The sequence below is a fragment of the Pteropus medius genome, unplaced genomic scaffold, assembly GCF_902729225.1.
Source record: "Pteropus medius unplaced genomic scaffold, Ma_sr-lr_union100, whole genome shotgun sequence".
In the NCBI taxonomy this organism is placed as follows: domain Eukaryota; kingdom Metazoa; phylum Chordata; class Mammalia; order Chiroptera; family Pteropodidae; genus Pteropus; species Pteropus medius.
In genome coordinates, this window is record NW_024349797.1 from 11,370,374 (window position 1) to 11,395,107 (window position 24,734).

At 33.7% G+C, this 24,734-nt stretch overlaps 1 long non-coding RNA gene and 1 pseudogene across 1 annotated transcript in view; both read left to right on the forward strand.

Moving 5' to 3' along the window:
- Positions 1-24,734, forward strand: part of LOC120619584 (uncharacterized) — a 315,847-nt gene that overhangs the window by 230,488 nt on the left and 60,625 nt on the right. The gene's annotated exons all lie outside the window — the stretch shown is intronic.
- Positions 16,203-16,321, forward strand: LOC120619915 (uncharacterized; annotated as a pseudogene).

Consider the following 24,734-nt stretch of genomic DNA (forward strand, 5'->3'; position numbering starts at 1 on the left):
TTCTCTTTTATTATCTTCAGTAAATTTAAAAATTTTACTTTTCACATGTATATCTTTAATTCGATATTTACTTTTATCATAAGAGTAAAATTTGACTGACGATTTCCCATACATTATACTTTGTTTTCTCAGCTTTATTGAAATAATATTTACATACAACATTGTGTAAGTTTAAGGTATATAACGTGATGATTTAGTATGTGTATATATTTAGTATATATACATATGCATGTACACATACAATTGATCACCTCACATAATAACCTCTTGAATATGTGCGTACGGTGAGAACATTTGATATCTACTTGGTTAGCAACTTTTGAGTATACAATGAGATGGTTAACCATAGTCACCACGCTGTTCCCATACCTCTGGAATTGCAGTCCTGCTGAGTTGGAACCAGGTTATGAGGCTAGCTCTGCAAATGGGTCTGCAATTGATGAGCTTGTTACCAGGGGCTCATGCAGGCATGGGTCCTGTCTAGCCCCTGGATAGATGGGACTGTATCCAGGATTTTGTTCAGCAGGGTGGCACTGGGACAAAGGTCCATTTCAATGACCACTGTTAGGTATGCAGATAGTCGGCCTGTTATCAAATGCGTGGATGGGTGTGGCTCCCACCAGGTCCCTGGGAGGAGCCCTGCCAGGTCTCTGGGTGGTCCCTGAACAGGCAAGACTGGTCCTGGGTCATGGCTGAGAGAGGTTAGACCTGAGTTCCAGTACTCCTTCAAGGTCCACAGCCAAGACCGAGGTCTGCATCCCTAGCACTGGAGGCAGGGATGGGCATGTCTCCCACCAGGTCTGCACAACTGTTCCCTTACCATGGCTGGGAGGGGTAGAGCCCAGTACTTTACCCCTTCAGGATCTTTGGGGATGCAGATCAGATTGTCTCCTGCCTGGACCTGATGCCTGGCAGGACTGCTCGTGGACTGTGGCAGAGAGAGGCTGAAGCCCAGTTACAGAGTCATTTCAGAAGCTACCGTTGACCAAGTTTGGTGGGCTTATTTACCTCCAGGGGCTTCTGGACTGTGGCCAAGAGTGCCTGGTCACAGATCACTTCGGGGTCGATGGCCAGGAACAAGGCATGGATGGGTGTGAGTCCTCCCATGTCTCTTTGTTTATAGTGCTGGTAACAGGACCAAAGCCAAACAGGGCTATAGCCAAGCCCTACCTGGACTACAAATGTCCTACCTGAACTCAAAACTCCCACAAAAGCACTTTTGTCCATAGATGGCTGTCAAATTATTGTTGCTAAATGGAGATACAAATGGAGTCCTCTTATTTTCCACCATCTTTCTGATGTCACTACCTGTACATCACTTATTTATCCATCCCTTTTCATAGCTATATATATATATATATATATATATATATATATATATATATACACACACACACACACACACACACTGAATATACACATGCATATTATATAGTATATAGACAATACACTAATATATTATGTATTTAATATATAATTCTATATAATACACACATATCTATTAATGTGTATATATGTATGTGTGTATGTATTTGTGTGTGTGTGTATTAGCCCCTGCATATACACTAATATCTTATATATGCTTGATTTTATGCCTGGATTCTCTATACTGTTTTATGGTCTATCCTGAATAATGCCACGTTGTTTTAAGTATCAAACATCATAATAGACCTTGAAATCTCGTAGATTAAGAGCCATATCCTTATTGTTTTAAGTAGTCCTTCATAGTCTTAGTTTTTAATTTTTCTATTTGGATTATAGAATTAACTCAAGTGGCATAACAGACATCTGTTGGATTATTAATTGGAAGCACTTCAAATTTATATGTTGATTCAGAGCAAAACTGCTATCTTTATAATGCTGATTATTTTCATCCATAAATAATGATTTTCATTGATTGCCTTATATAAAACTAACATTTTCTTTTTTCAGAGAAGAATTGAAATTCTTTGGTTAAATTTGATACTAATTTAGAGGTGTTTTCTCATTGTGAAAAGAGCATATTTTTAATTGCATTTTCTAATTTATTTTAATTCAGTTTGTTTTTATATATTGATTTCATGACCTACAACCTTGCTCAACTGCATTATTAGTCACATTTTGTCTGTAGATGCTTATAGATGTCCAATATTCATAATGTCTTTTGCAAATACAAGCAAGACTGTTTCTTCCTGTTCAATCCTAATAGTGCTTACTTTTTTCCCACCTTTCTCATTTTTCTGGCTAGAATTTCAATTATATTGTTCATGTAGTGACAAATGGGCTTTCCTTGACTTTAATACAAATATTTCTATGATCTTACCAATGATATAATGTTTGCCATATTACTTTGGTAGATACGCTTTATCATGTTAAAATATTTTCTTCTATTACAATGTAAAAAATTATAAATGGCTATTGAATTTTATTGAATATTTTTCTGCCTTGACTAATTATTTTTCAATTTTTCAATGTTTTGTTATCATTACTGAATTTTGTTTACTATTACTTAGCATTTTAGGATTTTATATTGTGCTGGTGAAATATTGAAGTCGAGGTAATGCTAACCTCACAGACATTAAAAGAGACTTTTCTCTCTTCGAATTCTCTGGAAGAATTTGTATAAAATAGAGCTTATATAATCCTTAAAATAATGTTTCTATAAATCTTAACTACCTTATAAGCTCTCTGACACACTTAACCAGATATCTTTCTATATATATGCCCATACGTATTGTCATATCAACAGTGACGTTTTTCTAAATTGTCTAATCTCTTGTTACACATAAATGGTACTTTTACTATTGTTACTTGCATGGAACGCTTACTTTTTGGTTGAATTCTGTTTGATCTTTGTGAACTTCTTTCAACAAAATTTTTTGAGTCAAAAACTCAGTTTTTATATGTATGAAATTGAGTTAATTTTACTTCCATTTTAGAATAATATTTTAGCTAAGTACTAAATTCTAGGCTCTAATAATAATTTCTTATTATGTCTGTTATTATAAATGATATTTCAGACATTCTTCCAATCATCGGTTCTTTGTAGATATTTTTTATCTCCTCTTTATTTGCATTATCAAATATTTTTGGTACTCTATAGATGTCATTCCATTGTTTTAAGGCTTCCATTATTTGTAAGCAATAATCAGTGATTTTGGAACAGTGTTTTTTTCTAATTTTTCAATTTACATTTCTAATTATGATATAAATTTGTTATCAGAGAAACATGTTTTTAAGGAGTTAAAATTTAGGAGTCTTCAGATTATAGCTCTGATTGCTATCTTCAAAAGTTCAAACTCAGGCCAATCCTTTTAAAGCTATTTTTAACTCCTCTGAAGAAGAGGATTCTTCTCTTGTCTCAGATTTGGAACATATATTATCTGATGCAAACGTGCATTATAATTCAGTCTAATTTTCTTTCTTTCTTTTTTTCTTTCTATTTTCTTTCTTACACACTTTACATGTATCTTCTTAATTTTTCATGTAGCTTGTAATTTATACCAGGGTGGAGCCCATTTAAATATAGACTTTAAAAAAACTTTCAAATTTTATTTATTGAAAAAAATATAGCTTTTATAATTAAAAATGTTTTGACAACTGAAAGTGGCTTTAACATGTTAAAATTAGAACAGTAAATCAGTTGATATAAAAGCTTTTATCTTAACATTGAGAAATTGAAAGCTGTGGATTTATAGCTGTACATGCTATAGATACTACAAAAGGAAAATGTACTGAAATGAAACATTTTTATTTTTATTATTTTGGTAGATTATTTTGCCCTCTTAAAAAGTTTTATTGAGAAGCAATTGATATACCGTGATTAACGTACATATTTAGTGTGTACAGTTTGATTAGTTTGGACATATACAAACATGCCTGAAGTCATAACTACAATCAAGATAATAGATTTATTCAACATCTCCCCATTTCCTCATTTCCCTTTGTTTTTGCTTTTTGTTTGTTTTCATTTGTTTGTTTGTTTGTTTTTGTCTTTTTGTGGTAAAAACTGTTAACATGAGATCTACCCTCTTAATAAATTTTGAAGTGCACAGTACCATGTTGTTAACTGTAGGCACTAAGTTGTACAGTATACCTCCAACACTTCCCCATCTAGCATAACTAAAACTTTATACCTAATGAATGACAATTCTTCATTCCACTCTCTCCAGTCCCTGGCATCTCCCTACCTCACCCTCTCAATATCTTTGGCATCACCAGCTTGGAAGATGATGAACAAAGAGAAATCCACAATGGTTAAAAATATCCATGCCTCAAATTCTCACCAGACTCCCATTTCCTTTGCTTGATCTTTCTGTCAATGCCTGTCTTATTTTGGCAAAGTCTTATGATGCATATGTTGTTGAAGTCATTGAATTTGTTCTCTACAGACAATGGCATTGCTTGCTCCAGGGACTTTTGTTGTCACTGTCCTGCTCTCAGCTTCGATGATGTGAGCTGGCCATTGGTTCACCTCATTTCTCTCTCAATCACCACTATTGGCTTGTCAGTACTTTGTTTCTTAAACGTGTGTCATTCTTCTTAATCTCTCAACATCTTATTGTTTTCTACTTCTATTGTGATTATTCTGAGGTGACCAAAAAAAAAAAAAATCTTTCAGTGCTTTTGTACTATAAGACTTTATTACTTAGATGTATATTTTTATATTTTCATAGCTAACCTCCCACTTTTGCCTTACATCCTTTTAAATCTGTCTCCAGGTCCATATACAGAAAAAAAATTAATGTGAGTGATAAAACAAATTTTGTTAGTGTTCTGGCAACTGGGCATCATCTAGGATTTTTTAGCGAAGACCTGTCATAAAACCTATGTTTTCACAAAATACCTTTAGTGACAGTTGGGAGAATAAATTGTAGGTTAGAAAAACTCAAGGTATGGAAACACAGATGGTTGCTGGAGGACACTAGAAGATAGATAATTATTATTTCACCTAGATCAGTGTTTGGAGAAGAATGAATCGATCTCAAAAATGTGTGGGAGGTAATATAGTTTAGTGAATGGTTTCATGTATGGGATGGAAAAAAGTCAAGCTGTCCATTATCCATCCACGTTTCTAGTGCAAGTAACCTGGGAAATGCAATCAGGAGAGGAAAGAGTTTCAGTTTGGAAATTACAATTTTATTTTATTTTAATTTTGCAATTTTGATTGAATCTTCTACATGGCTTCTAGATAGAGATGATCAGCAGATTTTTATAATTATCCTGCAGTTTAGTAAGAGAATTCGAGAGTGAAGTGATAAATTTTGAAGTCATCCTCATGGTTGCAGGAGAAAAGATTAGTTACTTCAAATCTTATATAGTGAAAGCCACAAATAAGGCTCGGCAAGTTGTCAGTGCTTCTCTAGAAAGCCTTTACAGTATATTCTTTTATTGTCAAACAACTATTTGTTATTTTGTTTCACCTCAGATATTTTAGGTTAGTTTTTTAAAAAACATATATCAGATTCTACAACTTTTCTGGGGATGTCAAAATAATTTTCCATATGTCAACGTTTAAAGAAAAGCAAAGGCATGTCATGAAATGATTATAACAAAAACAAAACTTCACGATTACAAATAAAAACAAAGAGCACCATACTCCTAAAAAAATTATTTAATTTCTCTGCATTTAATTTTATAATATTCAGCAGCAAAAACAACCAAGTAGAGAAAAACAAGACAGAAGAAATACAACCACAAAAGAAATTGACCCAACAATTTTCTGTGATTGTTTATTTCTAAATAAGATGCTAACCAAAGTAATCTACTAATCAGTTGAAGATTAGTAGAAATAAGTAACAAACACCACTTAGCATTTTTGAAGTATAATTTGTTACCTAAATATTATATAGCGAAGTTCCTTGAAGAGAGGCCTTGACCTAGCTGTAGAGGGAATCTACCGCAAGGACCAAATGCTCCATCCTCATACAGGATGAAGGGCCTTCTGCTGGGAACACAAACAAGCAGGCACTGGCAGTTAGTGCTCAGGACTTTGAACCTTAGACCACACAAAGATGCAGGGACTGCCTGCTGTCCTACTTTATATTACTCATTTTTGTATATCAGGTGCTTTGTGCAGTTCCTTGCAGCGAAAATGTTAAAAATGTTTTTTGAATGGAAGAATAAATTTTATCTGACCAGCAATGACCTCTTTGCCCAAATAGAAAGAAGTTAATCATTTTCAAAGTCTGAAATGTCAGTTTTTCTACAGCTATGTTTTCATCTCTTTGTTGTTGTTGTTTTTATTCTCTCCAAACTCCCTAATGTACTTAACTCTTTCACAGACCTCTCTAAGGGATTCCAGAATAGTGACAAGTACTTTGTAGATTCTAAATAAACATTTCTTGATGAATAAATACATTTATGAATTAATGGATATATTCTACTATTTTGAATGGTGCCAGTAAACACACTCTAAATATGGAAGTTATTTTGTTTATCTTATTATTTTGATATCATTAATATTAGTATTCTTACCAATTTCTGAAGGCATATTTTAATAGATACTTTCATATCCATTAAACATATAGTTACCTGACTCTGTCTTCTCTAAACCAATATTTTAAATATTTAATAAGCTAAATGTAATCATGATACTCTATGTTTTAGATTAATTCAGTTTATCCCTATAGAACTTTTTGAAATGAGTGTTCCATTTATCCTCGTTTATGTATGAGGACACTAAGTCTCAGATAAATTAAATAACATAACTAGTGTAAGACACTAAACACAGAGCTGAGAGCTTGTAACTGGTCTTTAATAATGTCATATTCTGGGAAAGCCTCATACTACGTGAGAATAACCTAACAAATCCTTGAACTTATTCCAACGTTCCACTCAAGAACCAGGCATTATTTTTTTTAGAAATGTTTCACATTAAAAAGCAAATACTACATCTCTACCATACTGTCTTAACATTCCAATACTGTCACACTCTTACCCTCACCTTACCTGCTTTGAGCTTCGACAGACATTTTCCATCATTTGTTCCACTTTTCTTCTAACCTGTCATTCCCTTCCTGACCTAACATATTTTCCTATTCAGTTGAGAGAAGTAATGTCACTTTTAGTTTTTAGAACAGAAAGTTAACTCAAATTATTCAAGCAAAAATTAATTTACCAATTCTAGACTAGAGTACAGACATTTAATGATTCTGAATGACAGGATCTAGGTGCTCAACTGAGTTTGAACATGGTTCAATTCAGGTGCTTGATCATCTCATCAGAATATTGTCTCTCTCCATCTTTCATGCCCACATCTGCTTTTTCAGGCATATGAGCTCCTGGTTTAAAAAAAAGAAAATACAAATTTATGTTTTCCAACCTCCATAGTTGTCTCAGCACCATTTATAACATTCATATTTTTTTTTATTTCCAACACAAACAATAGTCTCTATTCTCTACCTGGTTTCTATCTTCTTTAGTCTCAGAAAATGTCTTCGATCAACTTAGATTTATCTAAGTCCTTATAAAATATGAACACTTTTAATTTCTGATCACCCTTGAGCTTAAAGTTTTCTAAATGCATTCTTCCTTCTTTTCCTCCACTGTAAAAGATTGAGATGTATTTTGATCATTATTTCAATACCTGCAGTAGTTACCCATCATATCTTGATACTCTGCTATGTATTCTGTTTTAGGTTTGCTAATGACTCCTTTCCTTCACCTTACATCTGTTTTCAAACTTAAAGAACAGCTTCTCTTTACTATGCTCTTATTGCTTCATAACCCTCCTTCTCTGCTCACACGGGCTTTTAGAAAGTTAAGTCTGCACTAACACTCCCTGATTATTTGCTTCTCATTTCCTCTCGAATTCATTGCATTATAGCTTCTGCCTCTACTCTATTGAAATTGTTTTGGCAGATATTGCCAATAATGTCCTTATTGTCAAATTCAATTGATAAATGTCAACCCTTATCTTACTGGAAATATGAGCTAGTTCTCTAATGCTTCTTTTTGATTGCTTGGCCATCATTAAAGCTCTCTTACTTCCTTCCTACTTTTCTATTTCTGTCTGGCCCTCTGCATGAAATTTCTAAACGTATCTTACCCATGGTCCTCTCATTGACCCACTATTTTTCATTCTCTGTTCATTGGGAGGCTTGTGTATAGATTCAGGTCTGATGCTCCCCTTGAATATGGCTTCGTCATTCCGTCACTGCTTTTTCTTCTTCCCTCATGTAAGTTCCACAAATTCTTCAAAATCGACATATCGAAACTCCTTTCTTTATCTGGCCTCATTAGTGTTGCTGTCCTCCTTCAGACCAAGTAGAGGTTAACTGTTATCATTGTTATTATCACTATCATCATCACTTACTATTAATATATTTATATTTATATTTTTATAGTCCCTTTTAATACTTGGAATTACACAATAGCTTTTAAAAACAATAAACTATGTTAATAAATTTATTTCCATCTTTTAAGCAAAACTTATACAGCTTTCTAAGGTTGTCATCATCATCATTATCATCATTACCTTCCTCATCATAATTTTAGTCGCCTTCCTAAACTAGACTGAAAATGCTTTGAGAGAAGAACTTTAACTAACTTATTATTATACTTCCACTGTCTTCACAGTGCTTGCCACTAAGTTAACTTAGTAAATGTTAATAAAGTAACTGAAGATAATCTGCCACTAAGCTTTAGATTTTAGTCTAATTGGAATAGGTTGTTCTTCTATTTTTTTCTTTTTTATTTCTTTCCCCTCTTGATCATTGCTCACTGCTTACTAGGATTACTGTGACAATACCTCAGACTGGGTGGCTTAAACAACAGAAATTTATTTTCTCACAGTTCTGAAGCTGTAAGTTCAAGATCAAGGTCCCAGCAGGACTGGTTTCCTCTGAGGCCTCTCTCCTTGGTTTATAGATGGCCAGCGTCTTGCTGCGTCGTCACATGGTTGTCTCTCTGTTCGTGTACACCTTCGGTGTCTCTCTGTGTCTCCTGATCTCTTCTTATAAGGACACTGGTCAGATTGAAATAGGGCATGCCCCAAAAGCCTCGTTTAAAATTAGTCAATCACCTTTTTAAAGGTCCTCTTTCCAAATAGTAACATTCTGAAGGACTGGGGAGTTAGTGTCAGAATACCAGTTTTGGGGAACACAATTCGCTCTGTAACACTCACTCATATGGTTGTTTCATCCTTTCTAATGATTTTAGGTATATATGATCACTGATAACTTCCAAATTTTATTTCTAGTCTAGATCAATCTCCTGAAATGCAGTCATGGCAGCCCCGTTATTCCAGTACTTTGGGATAAATGTTTCTCAACTCATCAGTTTCTTTCTCATCCTCTATCCAGTCCACTAGCAAACGCTTAGCCTTCCCTTTAGAATATATCCAGATTCTGACCAGGACTACTTATTACTTCCTCTACAATCACTGTACTGCAAACAACCAACTTCCTTTTCCTGTGCTGTTGTAAATGACTTTTATCTCCCCCTGGCTTGAACCTTTCTCTATGTTTGATCTTGAACTTCCTATAGTCTTTCTACAACACAATAGCCAGAGTGATTTTTTAAAAAAAAAACTAAACCAGATCATATGATTCTTTAACTCAGAGATTTCCAGGAGCTTTCTACCTCACACAGGGTAAAAGCCAATCATAAAATGGCCACTACCTCTATAATTACACTGTTCACTCATTCTCCTCTCACCACATGGGCTTCATCACTTTCTTTCTACCACATCAAGTATGTTTCCATCTCAAGGACATTTCATTTGCAGTTTCTTCTGCCCTGAAGACCCCTCTCCCAGGTCTCCTCATGGTTTATCCCCTAACTTTCTTCTGATCTTTACTCAAACAACCTGCTCAGTGAGGCCGTCTGTGACCTCCACACATAAAATAACAGACCGATTCTTTCCTCCATATTCTACTCTTTCTTATTTTACTTTTTCTCCATGTACTTGAAGGAAACATTATATATTTTAATGATGCATTTATCTTATGTCTCATCTGCCCCCACCCCAGTCACACATACTCCCTCTAGAATCTTAATTCTATAGGAAAAACATTTTTTTTTGTCTGATTTACTCACTGTTATATTCCCAGCACCAGACAAGTCAGGAACCCTTAAACATTTGAATGAATATATGTATATGAAGCCACGTGTACCATTCAAAATATTTTACGTATCTGTAATGTGAAATGACATTTTGAACGATATAGCTGGTCATTTGAATGGGAATCAGTTAAAGAAAGACACAACGATCTTCTGTTGAGAATATACGGAGTCATTATTTCATTAATCTAACTTTATTCTGTTCTTCCAGAATTTTGGTTTGTGTATGTGTACATACACACACACACACCCATACACATTTTTTTAATGTATGTGTGCTTTTGTTTGTCTTCGCCTTTTTTTTTTTTTTAACACCTACAGTACCTGGTATTCCTAGTTGGTCTCCATTTTTGCTCTTTTTTAAATGGCAGGTAGTGTTCTCTGCAATAAACATCCCTGCTTGAAGTCAGAGGAAGAAGTATCCAAACCTTCAAATTGTCTTCAGTCATATTAAAGCTGAGAAATAAACAGATATGCTTGGCAGTAGCAGCTATCACAAAGGACCGCTTTTTTGAGAACCAACAAATACAGAAAAAATTAATAGAATGTGAATTAGTGAACTTATTTTTTTAATAATCTCAAAAATAAGCTTGTATTCATAGCCAGCACTGATAAAAATAACTTAATTACTGGGATTTGAGGCATTGTTACAGATATTCCAGAATTTTTTTTTTTTTTTTTTTTTTCTGTAGGCTAGGCTTTCTTTTTCACTAATGTTGATGAAAATAGATTGTATCTGAGTTCTAACTCCCAACCTACCTTGGAGCCATGAAAAGTAACTTCATTTTTCTGGCGGTCCCTTTGCATCCCAGGATAGTGCAAATCCTCAAAGGCCTCACATAGTGGGAAGGCACCTGGGAGTTCCCTTCAGCCCTTAATTGTCTTTCTGAGTCAGTTACCATGGAGACCCTACTGTCCCACCGTTCCCTCAGGCCCACTAGCTTTACTGCTTCTGTGTCTCACATGGATCCTACAAATCATTGACAAGCCTGGATCTAAGCAAATGTCCCTACTTGCTCGCAGGTCAAAGGCAGAGAGAGTGAGTGGGATAAAGACTAACAAAGACATTTCTTGATTAGGACAATTTATCCTTCTCTTCAAAAATTTTCTACTTCTTAAATTCTCACAGGACATTCAGCATAACATCCTCAAGGTCTTGAAGTTTTGAGTAAAACAGATTCCTTAAAGAGAATTGTTTGTGAAAAACTTCTGCCTTTGAATTGTTACAGACCTTTCCTGGGGAAAAAGAAAGCATAAAAACCTGCTTCCTGCTCAAATGAAAAGCAAAACAGGAAAATTAGGAGAAAAACAATAATACATGCAAACATCTTTAAAATGTTACTGCTACAGATTTAATTATATTTGGAGTTTATATCACCTAAAAAGTAAAAAGAACAAAAGCACTAATAAATGAATAAAGTAAAGATGAAGTAAAGGTTTTAGGATTTCATCAGAAATAGCGGAAAAAAGTAAGGATAGTTATTCTTTCTAAAAAGGAAAATGTTTATAGTCATCTTATTCTCTGTTACTCTGGAGGGAAGAAACAAAGAGAGACATGTTTCAATTTATCATGAAAAAGAACCATCACAGTTTGATGAATATGGAGTTAGAAAAACATGAATTTGTCCCCAGTTTCTCAACTTTGGGGGAAGTCAGATAGTATATGAGTATTAATTTCTTCAGTCTCCCTCTCTCTTTCTCTCTCTTTTCTCATATTTGCTTATATAGTACCTTCTATGTTTCAGGATTCAAAGCACAGTATTCAGTGTTTTTTGAGTCAATGCACAGAAAAATCTAAATGTTGTACTTCCATGACACTTACTGTTTAGCGACAGAGAAAGAAATTAGCCAAATAGTAGTTTAACTCAATGTAGAATGATAACAGTAATGAAAACTATAATGAAAAATACGTGAAGTTGTGATAGAAAACTATGACATATTCTGAGAGTGCAGTTAAAGGTGGATCTGAAGCGACCTGACAGTGCGTGTGGTGTCAGGTGAAATGGGTAAAGTCCATGAGCTGGAAGGATTTCTATACACTCATGAAACTAAGAGAAGGTCAGTGAAGACAGAAGACAAGAGAGATAGGAGAGAGAGACTGGAAAAAGAAGACAGAACTGAAACCATTAATTAACGTGAAGGATTTAAAATGTGACAATTTATCTTAAGACTAATAATAAACCAATGTAGTTTTATTTGAGGCTATCAGATGGAAGACTAATAAGATTTGTAAAGTGTCTATGAGGAGTCTTATGGAGTATTTTCAGCATTGAAATAACATTTGAAAGTGATCCAGCTGCTAGCTGTGTGTAACAAACTTTCTAGAATATAAGCCATCGCATTCTGGGATAAATAATTCCCATACGTGTACACATTGAAGCAGAAACTATATGACCATCCATTTGGAATGTCCTTGGAATTAGTTTTGCCTTGGAAGAGAGTTTGAAATTCTAGGGACATGTTTTGCTTTAAACTCCATGATTTTCCTCAGGGGAGAGTCATGCCTGGAATGAGCCTGGCAAAGGAAATGTGTCTTTGTGGTTTACAGTGATTCAAGGAGTCTTAATGGTTCCATCTCTCTTCATCTGATGTAGTTGTTTGGAAGAAATACATACTTTTATATTAGTGGAGAAAAACTAGTGGGTAGAAACAGTTTTATGGGGCCTCCTGAGGCTTTATGCATTGAAGGTCTAGAATTGTTTTATCTAAGCATATAGTTCTTCAAAATGGTGGATTATTACCTATTTATTTCTCATCTGCTTTTATATAATGATGGGAAAAGAGGGGAGAGAATGAGGGCAGAAACTCTGATAGAGCTTTGCAATCCCTATAATAACCTAAATTGAGATCTCATACATAAATGATGTAGCAAAAATAGTTTTCTTGCCCTTTAAATTTAGGTTAGATATGAAGAGAATATGTTAATACAAGACAGGTTTATGCGAGTCACATATCATTTTGTTTTGGCAGATGTCACCGGTGTCTGTTCAGACTTTCTGGGATCTATTGGTTAGATGCAGTTCCATTCCCTAGAAAATATAATGGCTTTGGTTAATGGCTTATTGACAGATATCTACAACCTTCTCCAAAGGATTTCCTTTGGGTTATTGAAGGCATCTCACCTGGAGCAAAAAAACTTTCCCTCTGCCTCAAAACAGAACAAACTCTATCATAAGTTTCATGTTCTGAAACTCCCTGCAAGATCAGACTCAAGGCCAGCTTCAACCGAAAGCACAGTCTTTGAGTTGGCTTCTGGGGATCCTCACTTAAGACCCATGGATATATTACTTTGTAATTGCTGAGAATTCTTTTCTTACATGAAGAACAAAATATTTTTAGAAAGTAATGTGAGAACTTAGGTAAATGGCATTTCCTATGAAATGTACTCTATAAAAAAACTATACTGTACATAGATTCCAAATATCAAGGTTTTTTAATAATAATCTCTAAAAACAAATGACTACCTTTTCTCTGTCGATTGCTTCCTTTCCTATGCAGAAGCTTCTTAGTTTGACATAGTCCAGCTTGTCAGATTTTACTTTCGTTGCTTGTGTTTATAGTGTCATATCCAACAAACGATTGCTTAGATCAATGTCATGAAGATTTTTCTCTATGTTTTCTTCTAGGAGTTTCGCAGATTCAGGACTTATATTTAAATTTTTGATCCATTTTAAGTTGATTTTTTATGTATGATATAAGACTTCGATTTCATTCTTTTACATGTAGATATCCCATTTCCCAGCACCATAATACAAATATTGCTTAAAAAATCAAGAGAAGGACAGTCTATTGCATTTACTCATAGTTTTGCTTAACATATTCTTCTTTCCTTCTTGGTATTTGAGATTCTTTTTTTTTTTAGCACTTCCTTTCTGTTTAGAGAACTTGCATCAGCCATTCTTTATAGGTACATCTTCTTGTGACAAATCTCTTATGTATTTTTCTTCTAAGGATATGATTTCCTTTTTATCTCTGCAGAATACTTTCTTGGAATATAGGACTGAGGGTTGATAGATTTTTTCAGCACTTGAAAACGTTGTGCCATTTTTCCCTGGCCTTCGCAGTTTCTGATAAGAAATCCATTGTTATTATGAATTGATTTTTCCCCTATAGGTAAAATGTTTTTCTCTCTCACCGCCTTCAAGATTTTTTCTTTACTTATTACAAGTTTGACTATAATATGTTTTAATGTGTATTGTTGCTAGTTTATCCTGTTTGTAGTTTGTTTAGCTTATTAAATTTGTAAGTTTATGCCTTTTGCCAGGTTCGGAAATTATTATTATTATTTTTTTCTTCTGACTGATGACAGAAATATTAGAATTTTTTGTTGTTGTCATTATAGTCCTACAGGTATCCGAGGCTCTGTTCATTTTTTTCTCTCTGTTTTTCAGATTGAGTAATTTCTCTTGTTTCATCTTCAAGTTCACAGATTTTTCTGTCTTTTCAATGCTGCTGTTCAGCTGTTTGTTCAAGAGTTTTTCTTTCTAATTTATCTCAGTTATATTTTTTACTTCTAATATTTCTATTTGGTACTTTTTACATCTTCTATTTCTTTATTGAGTCCTATTTTTTTCATTCATTTCAAGTGTTTGTAATTTCTCTTTGATACATTTGTATGATGGCTGATTAAAAATTTTTGTGAGGTAATTCAGATATGCTTGTTACCTCAGTGTTGGCATATATATTTTTTTCTTTTGGTTTAAAATCTTTCTGGTTCTTAGTATGATAAGGGATTGTCTTTATGAAAACATAGACTATTTGGATATCATATTATGAGACTCTTCTGATACTACATCTTCTGTTTTAACTGGACTCTTCTGATACTGCTCTGGCATAGTAAGACAGGGGCACCACCTTGGTACTGCCAGGTGTGGGGAGAAGTCTGGGTTTCCCACTTGGCCTCCATTGACCTCTAAGGTGAGTGGCTCCTTGTTATTGTTGGTTGTGGTGGAAGTTATGGCTTCACATGAGGCCTACACTGATACCTCCCTGCTGGGATGACTAGCAATATCTTTTTACTGCTCCTCATGTGGTCTACTTGACAGCACTGTGAGATGGGATGTTTGGTGTTGGAACCACTAGGCATTAGTGAAATTCCTGGCTCTCTACTTGGCCTCAGTGGTGGTGATGGGGATCTCGTTACAGTCTCCAGGGCAGAAGTCCAGGCTCCTAACTCAGACTCAGCTTTTGCTGGCATGGGTAAAAGTGGAGCCACAGTTTGTTGTTGTTGTTGTTTTTCCCCATAGTATTTTAATAGAGTGGCTATTACCTGAAAGTTTTATGCTTTGTTATGTTGTCCCTTTTCTGGTCCTTTGTCCAGAGAGAGAAAGTTTTGAAAAGATATATATTTTTTTTATCTGCACTCAATGGCATTTCCAGGTTTACACTTTCATCTACTTTAAGTCTAAAATCTGTAAGACATAAAGAACCCAGGGAAGTTACCAGCATGCCATTTTTGGGCTCCCAAGGTTTACAGCTATTTTGGCTTCTTCTATCTATACTTCAGCCTTTTTATTCTGTTTTATATGCAGCACCCAGGAGTTTTAGTTGTCATTGTAGGGAGAATGGGAAAATATGTCTTTCCCATCTTTATGGAATCTGAAATGATGATGCCTGACTTTTAATAGAAATAATGGGAAAGAAAAGGAAATGACATCTTTAAAATAATAAAAGAAAGGCAATATCAAGCTATACATCTGTATTCAATGAACATATCCTTAAACATGCAGGTGAAATGGAGATGCTTACAGAAAGAGATAAAAAATGGTAAAATGGTAAGTATGTGAGAGAATATACAATGCTTTTTTGATAGCTACAAACTGTGACTTCTCTATTCTACCATTAAAAGTCTGTCACTAAGTCCACCTTACACTCTCATATTCAAGAGAATATCAAAGAATTTGTTGCCTATTTTTAAGCCGCCACTTATAATGTTGATCTAAGAAGCCAGACACAAAAGGGCACGTATGATATAAATCCACATATATCATGTTTTTAAAGCAAAATAATTTCTACTAGCTGTCAGAATAGTGATTCCTATTGAGGGGTTGGTAGTTACTAGATGATAATGAAAAGGAATGCTGGTAACACTCTGCTTCTTCATTCATAAGTGGGTGCCGGTAGGAGAAATGTTAAACTTATATTTAAAAATTATTTGAGTCTACAGCCATGCCACCCTGAACAAGCATGATCCTGTCTGATCTCGGAAGCTAAGCAGGGTCGGGCCTAGTTAGTACTTGAATGGGAGACCAACTAAGAAGACCAGGTGCTACAGGCGTAAAAAATAAAAAATAAAAAATAAGGGATTGTAAACTGACAAGGTCCTTGCAATCTGTGAGGTCAAACAAGGGTTGCCTCACCTAAAAAAAATTAAAAAATAAAAATAAAAATTATTCAAGCTGTATATCTTTTATTTAAACACCAATAAATATTATTAGTTCTAAAATATAAAAAGGGCAAAAAAAAAAAACTTGAACAGAATATTATTAAAAGAAGCTGTCCAATAGGAAAATAAATATATATGAAGGTGATCAAGTTCTGAAGTTATTAAAGAAAAGCAAACTGAACCACATAGATATATAGTTCCATTGCACAGTTAGCTGCAACTCTTGTATATTGCTGGTACCAGTACAGCTGGGTATAATCACTTTGGAAAACCATTTGTCACTATCTACTAAAGCTGAATATGTGTATACTCTAACACACACCTATTCCACTTCTGGGTACATAGTCATGTTTATATGTATATCCATGTTTACTAGATACATGCACAAATGATTATAGCAGCACTCTTTATAATAGTCACAAATTGGAAACCACTCAAATATTCATTAGCAATTCTTGGTATATCTGTAGTGGGAATACTTTATAGTAATAAGAATGAACAACTATACTTATAAATATGCATAAATGTCACAAAGATAACATTGAGCTAAAGAAGCCAGTCATAAAAATATGCATACTGTCAAATTCAAAAACAGTTAAAATGAGCCTATGATAGAAGCAAAGATAATGATTATGTTTGGAACTAGGTAATATCCTGGAAGACACAAAAAGCTTCTCTAGTGGACATGTCCTTCAAGCCATTTTTCAAGCCATACTCATATGATTTTTACATTTTTCTTTAGGTATCTTATGTGTTAATTAAAATAAAAATTAAAAATAAAATAAAACATGGAGGGTACATACTTGTACATCACTGTCATATTTTGATACTAGAAGGGAAGAGAATAACCTTTGCAGAAGAAAAATCTAGAGGCAGAGACATTCTTCTGACTGAAATTATGAAGATTTTTAAAAATGTGTTGTGTTGTTATTTTAACATAGTACTTTCTTGATAGAAATCGCTAGCAGAAGTGTCAGGAATACTGATGTTACAGGCCAGTGGACAAAGAACCATGTCGTTCAGAGATTTAATGATTTTCTGGTTGACAGTCCTACATATTATGTAAATATAGTATCCAGAGAGAGTTTAATAATGTCTAAAATACTTAAATGATAGATTTTGATTAACTTTAAATAAAAGACAATAGTACAATTTTTAGTCAGAATGTTAATAGGATTCATTGGTGCTTGGAACAACTCCATAATGCTGTTATTGAGAATGCCATTAATAGCACTGAGAGTATTGGGGTGACATGGTGAGCCAGGTGACATTTTGGAGTTGCTTTTTCCTTCTCTGCAGAGAGATACAGGATCAGTGCTCAGGGAGTATAGTATGGTTTGGATTAAGAAGTCTAAATGCTGGGAAGAGAATCCAAATCTGAAATTTCCAAATGACAGCTTAGACACAGAGTGCCAAATTTTATTCCTCTCATGCTGTGCTACTGAAAGCCAAGAAAAACTAAAATTCAACAAAGAAACTTTTCATGCTATCTGTAGTGATCCAAACCAAGAAATCTGGTCAGGCTGGGGGCCATTAAACCAAGAGCTGCCTACTAACCCATGAGTCGCCATAAAGCCAGACTCGACCACACCTCACTCATACACATGTCAGATCAACTGGTTGTGCTTCATGACCGTTCATCTGAAAAGAAAGGGGGCCAGGAGAAGGTGCTCGTTTGACTTGCTATGTTTTTAGGATCATGATATTTTCATTAATTATGTGGGTGTAATTCAGTGTGTGTGCTAACACTTGAAAACATCTGAGCCACATTAAAGGAAAAGTACAGGCTCCACACTGACTAAAATCACCAATATTGCCAATATATCCAGATTATTTTGTTAAAGGAATCAATAATGTATCTGAATAACTCCAAACATCTGGATATTTGTAAATAGATGCAGGAACAACCTCATGTTTTGGAATTGTGTGCAATTGGTGACAGTGACAGATTAATTCTGATTATTATTCCTTGGGAAGATTGACCAAGAAACTGTAACATTATGATTTCATTATAATAACTTAAATTTTTATTGTGCTTTATATTTTTTAAGAATATGAAGTTTTCACATACATTATTTTATTTGCCCTATGTGGAACCGTTTTCAATTAAACAGAGCTTGTTTACTTGTTTGTTTTAAGGAGAGATGGTTGAACTGTGGTTATGTGGCTCTACTAAGTTCATAGTTAATTACATATAGATGAGAACATATTTTAATTAAAATCTATTCACTTCTCTTTCCGGCAACTCTGATACCATGGAATTAAGCATAATGTATGATGATTGTAAAATGCACACATCTATTGCAATTAAGAAAACACAATAACATATTTCGATATGTTCTCACTTCCATGTTACCCCTCCTGAGATTAACAGTGTAAGGAATGTTTCATATACACAACAAAATAAGTTTTCTATGGAGCAGCTAACTTTTCTTATAGACTATTGAGCAGAAGGAAGCCCGTTAGTCACTTCTTAAGAAATGAGAAGACAAACTCAAAGAAGTTCTGTAACTCACTTGAAACCACATGGTAAACTCAGAGTTGTCACCAAAACTAGTTCAGTGACTAGGCACAGCTGAAAACAAAACAAAACGAAATCCTAATACAAGATTCTTTTTAGAAAATTTTTACTGACGATATGCCATGCTGACATTTTCCCAAGATAATTACAAACAATTTTAGTAAGATTTTAGGAAAAGTTTTGATATTTTCTGTTCCAACCCATATGGGCAGCCGCCTTGCAATAGTGATACTATTTTGTCTCCTCAGATAGAAGTCAGGACCAGAGGCAGCTTATCCTGAAAATAGCATTTGTTATAATAATTTGGGGATAAAATTTATTTTTTCTCTATGAATCTACCTGAATTGCTTTAGTTTCAATCATACACCACAATGCTTGTTTTATAAACTTTGTACCCTTTCAATTTATGCAAACATTTTTACTTAAAATAAATTACCTCCCTGAGATATGAATTTGATTTTGGTGCATAAATAAGAAAAGTATAAAGACATATTTAAGCTTCAGAGGCAAGGTGATGTGAAGAGCAAAATTGTAAAAATGAAAAGTGTTTCTGTTTGCAAAGTAAAACTATATTTTACAGTGCTTTATCAAAACTCTACTTGCTGTAGATCAATGCTGTATTTTCCAGTACATATTTTATTGCTATATGTATGTATATATAATCTTTATACTCCTTCTCTACTCAGTTTAATTAGTTACTCTGATATTTATGGGTGAACATTATCAATCCAATACTAGTAACTGCATAATCTATAAAATACTATGACATGTTTTCAGGGCCATAAAATTAATTGATGTAAAATAAAAACATTTGTGTGGCTTAGCAAATATTTGTTAATCTAAGTGCAACCAACTAACTTGTTTTTTCTCATCTCTTTTCCAAAATGTATTGGTTTATTTTTCCACATCAAAATTGGCACAGGAAAAGCCATGCCCTGATTCTTCTTTTATTAACCACAAGAAACAAATTCTTTCTATAGACATCCATAGTTCTAGTGGGAGAAAATCACCGAATTATTATAAGGTGATATTTTTCTCCTTTCCAAACATGCTCACTGAAATACAATTGAATAATGTGTGCTTATTTTAAATATGTATTAATATTTTAATTTATGTAAAGATATTTTTAGAGCTGTTTTATAAATGTTTGGTTTTAGATCTTAAAATTTTATAATTGAACTCATTTTTTTGAAAATAGAAAATCACGATATTTGCTGATTTTGTTTACATACTGAAGTATGCCTGTGGTGTATATGTGCATTTATATTAAAGTTTTAAATGCACAAAAGCTATTGCTATTGACATACAGGTGCATGTATATAAACTAATGCTATTTTTCATGCTTCTCTGCTTGATAGAACTAATATACTTATCTAATTCTCATCAACAATTTCAATTTCTGGCTACAGATTTTCATTTATTTTAATTTGATATGTTTCTTTTTCTAGATTATGATCTTGTCTCTTTTTTCTTTTTTAAAACTTTTACTTATTTACTAATTTCTTTCATAGCTCATAGATTTGTTAATTTGCCCATTTTATTATTAAAAGTTTTTTTACATTGTATAAAAAGGGACTAAGGAGGCCTGCCCTTTCTGCCATAGTACATTACAAATCAGAACATGATACAGTTTAAAACATTTCATCTGATATTATTTTGTCAAAATATAGATCATAGACTTTTTAAGTGACTTGGGCTTATTGCTTAATGTTTTCATATATGTGGAATAGTTGCTAATATCTAATTATTGGTAAATCAATAGATGTTTAGATCCTTATTAACTGCTACAAAAAGCAATTATTTAGTTCTGTGAGTCTCTCTTACATGGGTCAACCTTTCTATTGGTAAGCTTATTTTTAGCAGAGGTGAGCCAATGCAGTATTATTTTGTTCATCTACTTAAACACTAGTTAGTTTTCAACAGACACTGCATTAGTTGTACGTTTAGAAAAATAAAGAAATTTTTGAATATCATATATCAGCATTTTTTATTTCTGTTGGCATTTGCCAAGAATAAAAGACTAACTTAATGTAGACTGGCATTTTTATCTTGGGACCAAAAAAAAAAAAATGAGCAATCTAAATGTGATGAAATTGTCAATGTATTTATGAATCTTTTAATATTAGCTGTTTACAAGTTATTTGTCAATTTTAACTGCATTTTCCACCCCCCTGAATTTATAAGTAACCAAGTTAGCATACTAAAATAAGTAACACTGCAGCCAAAAATGTCTACCATTTTCCTTTTTGTGTGTATTGCATTTATTTACCCATGGGATTTAATGAGACTGTTGGAATTCTCACAGCCTTCTGTTGAGTGGGAATTAGCATATAAGAATTAGACCAAGTAGGCTAAAATATGGATTACTCTAGTGATTTCTAAAACAGAGGATCCAATTTAGCCCTTTTGAAGACATTAAAAATTAATAAACAGAACTTGTGGTTTATCAGATGAAACACTCTTACTGATTCATTCAGGTGAATTCAACCATACTATTGCAAAATACTTAAAAATAGGAAAATAATAGGTATATATAGACATATACCAACCACAGAGATTTGACATATTTTAGGTTGTAATATTTGTTTCAAATCATTTTTGCTCTAACAGATAAACATTGTTTAATACCCCTCCTACTTACCTCTATCTTGTCTCTCCCTTCCAAGAGATGTAACCATTATCCTCAAGCTGATGAATGTCTTTACGATTCATGTTTTAGAGGTAGACGTCTCCATCGACATGTTTTTGCTGTTTTTAATACATTTGTAATTGACTTAATACTGCATATATAATTTTGTTCCTAGTTTTTTCACTAAAAATTATTTTTTGTGAGACTATATATACATATGTATGAAATTATATTACATACATAATACATATAGATCTAGTTGACTCATTTTAGAATTTAATTATATAACTTTTATTTAATTTATTTAATTATTTTATAAATAATTTATTCCCTAAATGATAACTACTTATGTAATTTCCAATTATTTACTAATGCAAACATACTATTAAAGGTGGATACTTTTCCAAGGTACTTACTTGGAATTAAAAAGTTTTGATGATATGGTTTGTATATCTTTGTTCTTACTAGACTCCAAACATGAACTCCATATTTTGTTCAGGTTAAGAATTTAAAACACTCAGACTATTTTAGTGACTCTTATTGGGCAGGAAGAGGCACTGGATCATTTAAAATAAAACAATTATACAAAATTAAAAGCACTTCAAACATTTCAAAATAAATCTCTGTTTCTTTGTCAGGAATAAGAAGTTGACTAATTTGACACAGGGTAGATCTTCGGGGTTTCTTCCATAAGGCAAGTACTTTTAAGCTAGATTCACCCCGAAATTGTTTCATTCCAAGCAATGAAGTGCCTTTTGCTTAAGATGTTGCTCCCAACTAGAACACTGGGAAGATCAAATTATCAGTCAAACAAGCAATCCATGAGAGAAGGATCAATAGAGATAAGTCTGGAAGGATGTCTCCCCACCAATAATGCTAGTAAGATGCCATTCTCTCTTTCAAGCTTATGATCTTCATCAATTTGTAAAGCTGATACCAGAAACATTTATTCATAGAATTCAGAAAAGACATGCATAACTTGCTTTATATTCTGGATCCATTTGAATCTTTCTGACTATCTCAAAAGTCAATATCTTTATCCAGAAAATGTAGACAGCTCAGGTTGTCTACATTTCCATCATCTAATGTTAAAACACACAGTAGAAAGGACACTTATTACTCTTGTTGATTTGAAAGTTGTACATTGTTGAACACATCTCCCCCTGACTGTGTTATTCTTTAACTACCAGCACAGGCCAGGCCTTTGTGCAGGGCTTTCTCCCCAAATATTCTGTAGTTCAATTTCAAGAATGTTCACTTGCAACTCGGTGTTTTCTTTCCTCAAACACACCTAGAAAATGGTATAGACTAAAATTAAATTGTCTTAATTTGTCTATTTTAAGAGTTCTATTCTGGAAAGAGATGCAGAAGAAGAGTTTTATGTTTGAATCTGTTTCATGTATTAATCTTTCATGTATAACTGACAGTATACGATATGAAACTCAAGACTCCCATTTGAAGGGACACTATATGGAACCCACAGCATGGAATCCACTTAGTAATAGATGATGCCTCCTGTCCGATCCTTCTACCTCCAGTTTCTTCTATTTCATCTCTCACCTTTTGCCAGGATTCTCTTTAAAGCAGAAACATAATTATGCCATAACCTCACTTAAAAACTGTTGATAGTCCTGCAATTCACTAATCTGGTTCTAACCTATGACAGAAACTGAAACGCCTGTTCCTTTCATTTTCCACCCACCTCCCTTTACTCTAAATTCCATTCAGAACATTAAGCTTTGAATTATTTATAAAGCCCTGTGTGAGACATGCTTTCTCAAAACCTCTATGTCTTTAGATGTATTCTTTCTCCTGTCTGGAAATCCCCTGTGTTCTTCTCTCTGTCCAGAAACTCCCTTCTAATCATGTAATGTAATGTATGTAAGACTCAGCTCTGATATCACCTTTTCTGTGAAGATTTCTTGGTAGCTTTCTGAATGTAGAATCCCTCCCCGTCTTTACTTGAAAAAATATTAATTTAAAAAAGGTTTATGGTAACATTCGGCATATATGTTTTTTAACCCCAAGGTTCTGAGCTCCAAAGACAGTTTATTTAACAAAACATAATTTTAAAACATTAAGAAGTGGCGATTATATCTAATTTGTCTCTACGAGTTAGAGGTGTTCAATAGATACATGCTCAATGTAAGGCAATCTCTATTGTTTAATACATGTTTTATGTTCATTAAACAAATATTTATGGAATATACACCATATGCTGGTTTGTGTCCTGCTTGATCGAAATATAATTTTGAGTTACTACCCCCCAAAAATGAATTGAGGAGTTTGTAACTCCCCCAAAAGTGTTGCCTGTTCTTTGGATCTCTGAAACATCTCTAAGTCCATAAGCAGAAGATATAGTAAAACTAAGAGGCCTCTCTTGAAATTGAACCAATGACAAACACCTAATTTGGAAGAGTAACAATATTTTCATGTATAAGGTGAGAATGCATGTAATTTACAAAGTGATGATCTAATTTACCTTCTGAGCTCAAGGAGAATGTCTTGAATTGAAAACATTTTGAGAGTAACTGTAGCCCTAGTAAAGTGGATCCCAGGCATTGAAGATGGAGCATTGCTTGAGCTATTACGTTTCGCCTCATACTATAATTTATTCTTTCCCTTTCCAGGATTTCCAAATACCACACAAACATTATATTTATGACAGCAAAAGCTGCAGCTAACATTCTCCAAACACTTGTACCATAGATCCTTCCACTCTCAGAAAGAAAAAAAAAAAACTTTTCAAATCATGTTCCCCTTGGACAGACTACAAAGACCTCGTCACAGCTCTCTTGTCATTTTTCTCTTTTTGAGAAATATAATTTTAAACTACTTTTGAATTATGTGAGAGGAGACAGTATATATTTTCTACTTTAAAAGCAATTTAAGGTGGAGTTCTCTGGTGCAAAGGCAATTCAAAAATAGCTGAAGCTTGAGTTGAAACTCCCCCTTGTCTGATGTATATTGAATAGAGTTATTAGCAATCAGAGCTGTTTTCAAATGCTCAGTGCAAAATTGCAGAAGTGTTTTGGTTTATAAATGCTGTGCAGGAAGTGGAAGTTTCAGATCGAAGATACCATTTGTTCAGTTAGAATTCTGAAGAGTGATGAGCCATTGGGTGCCATTTTAATCATTTGACTCTTTACAAATTA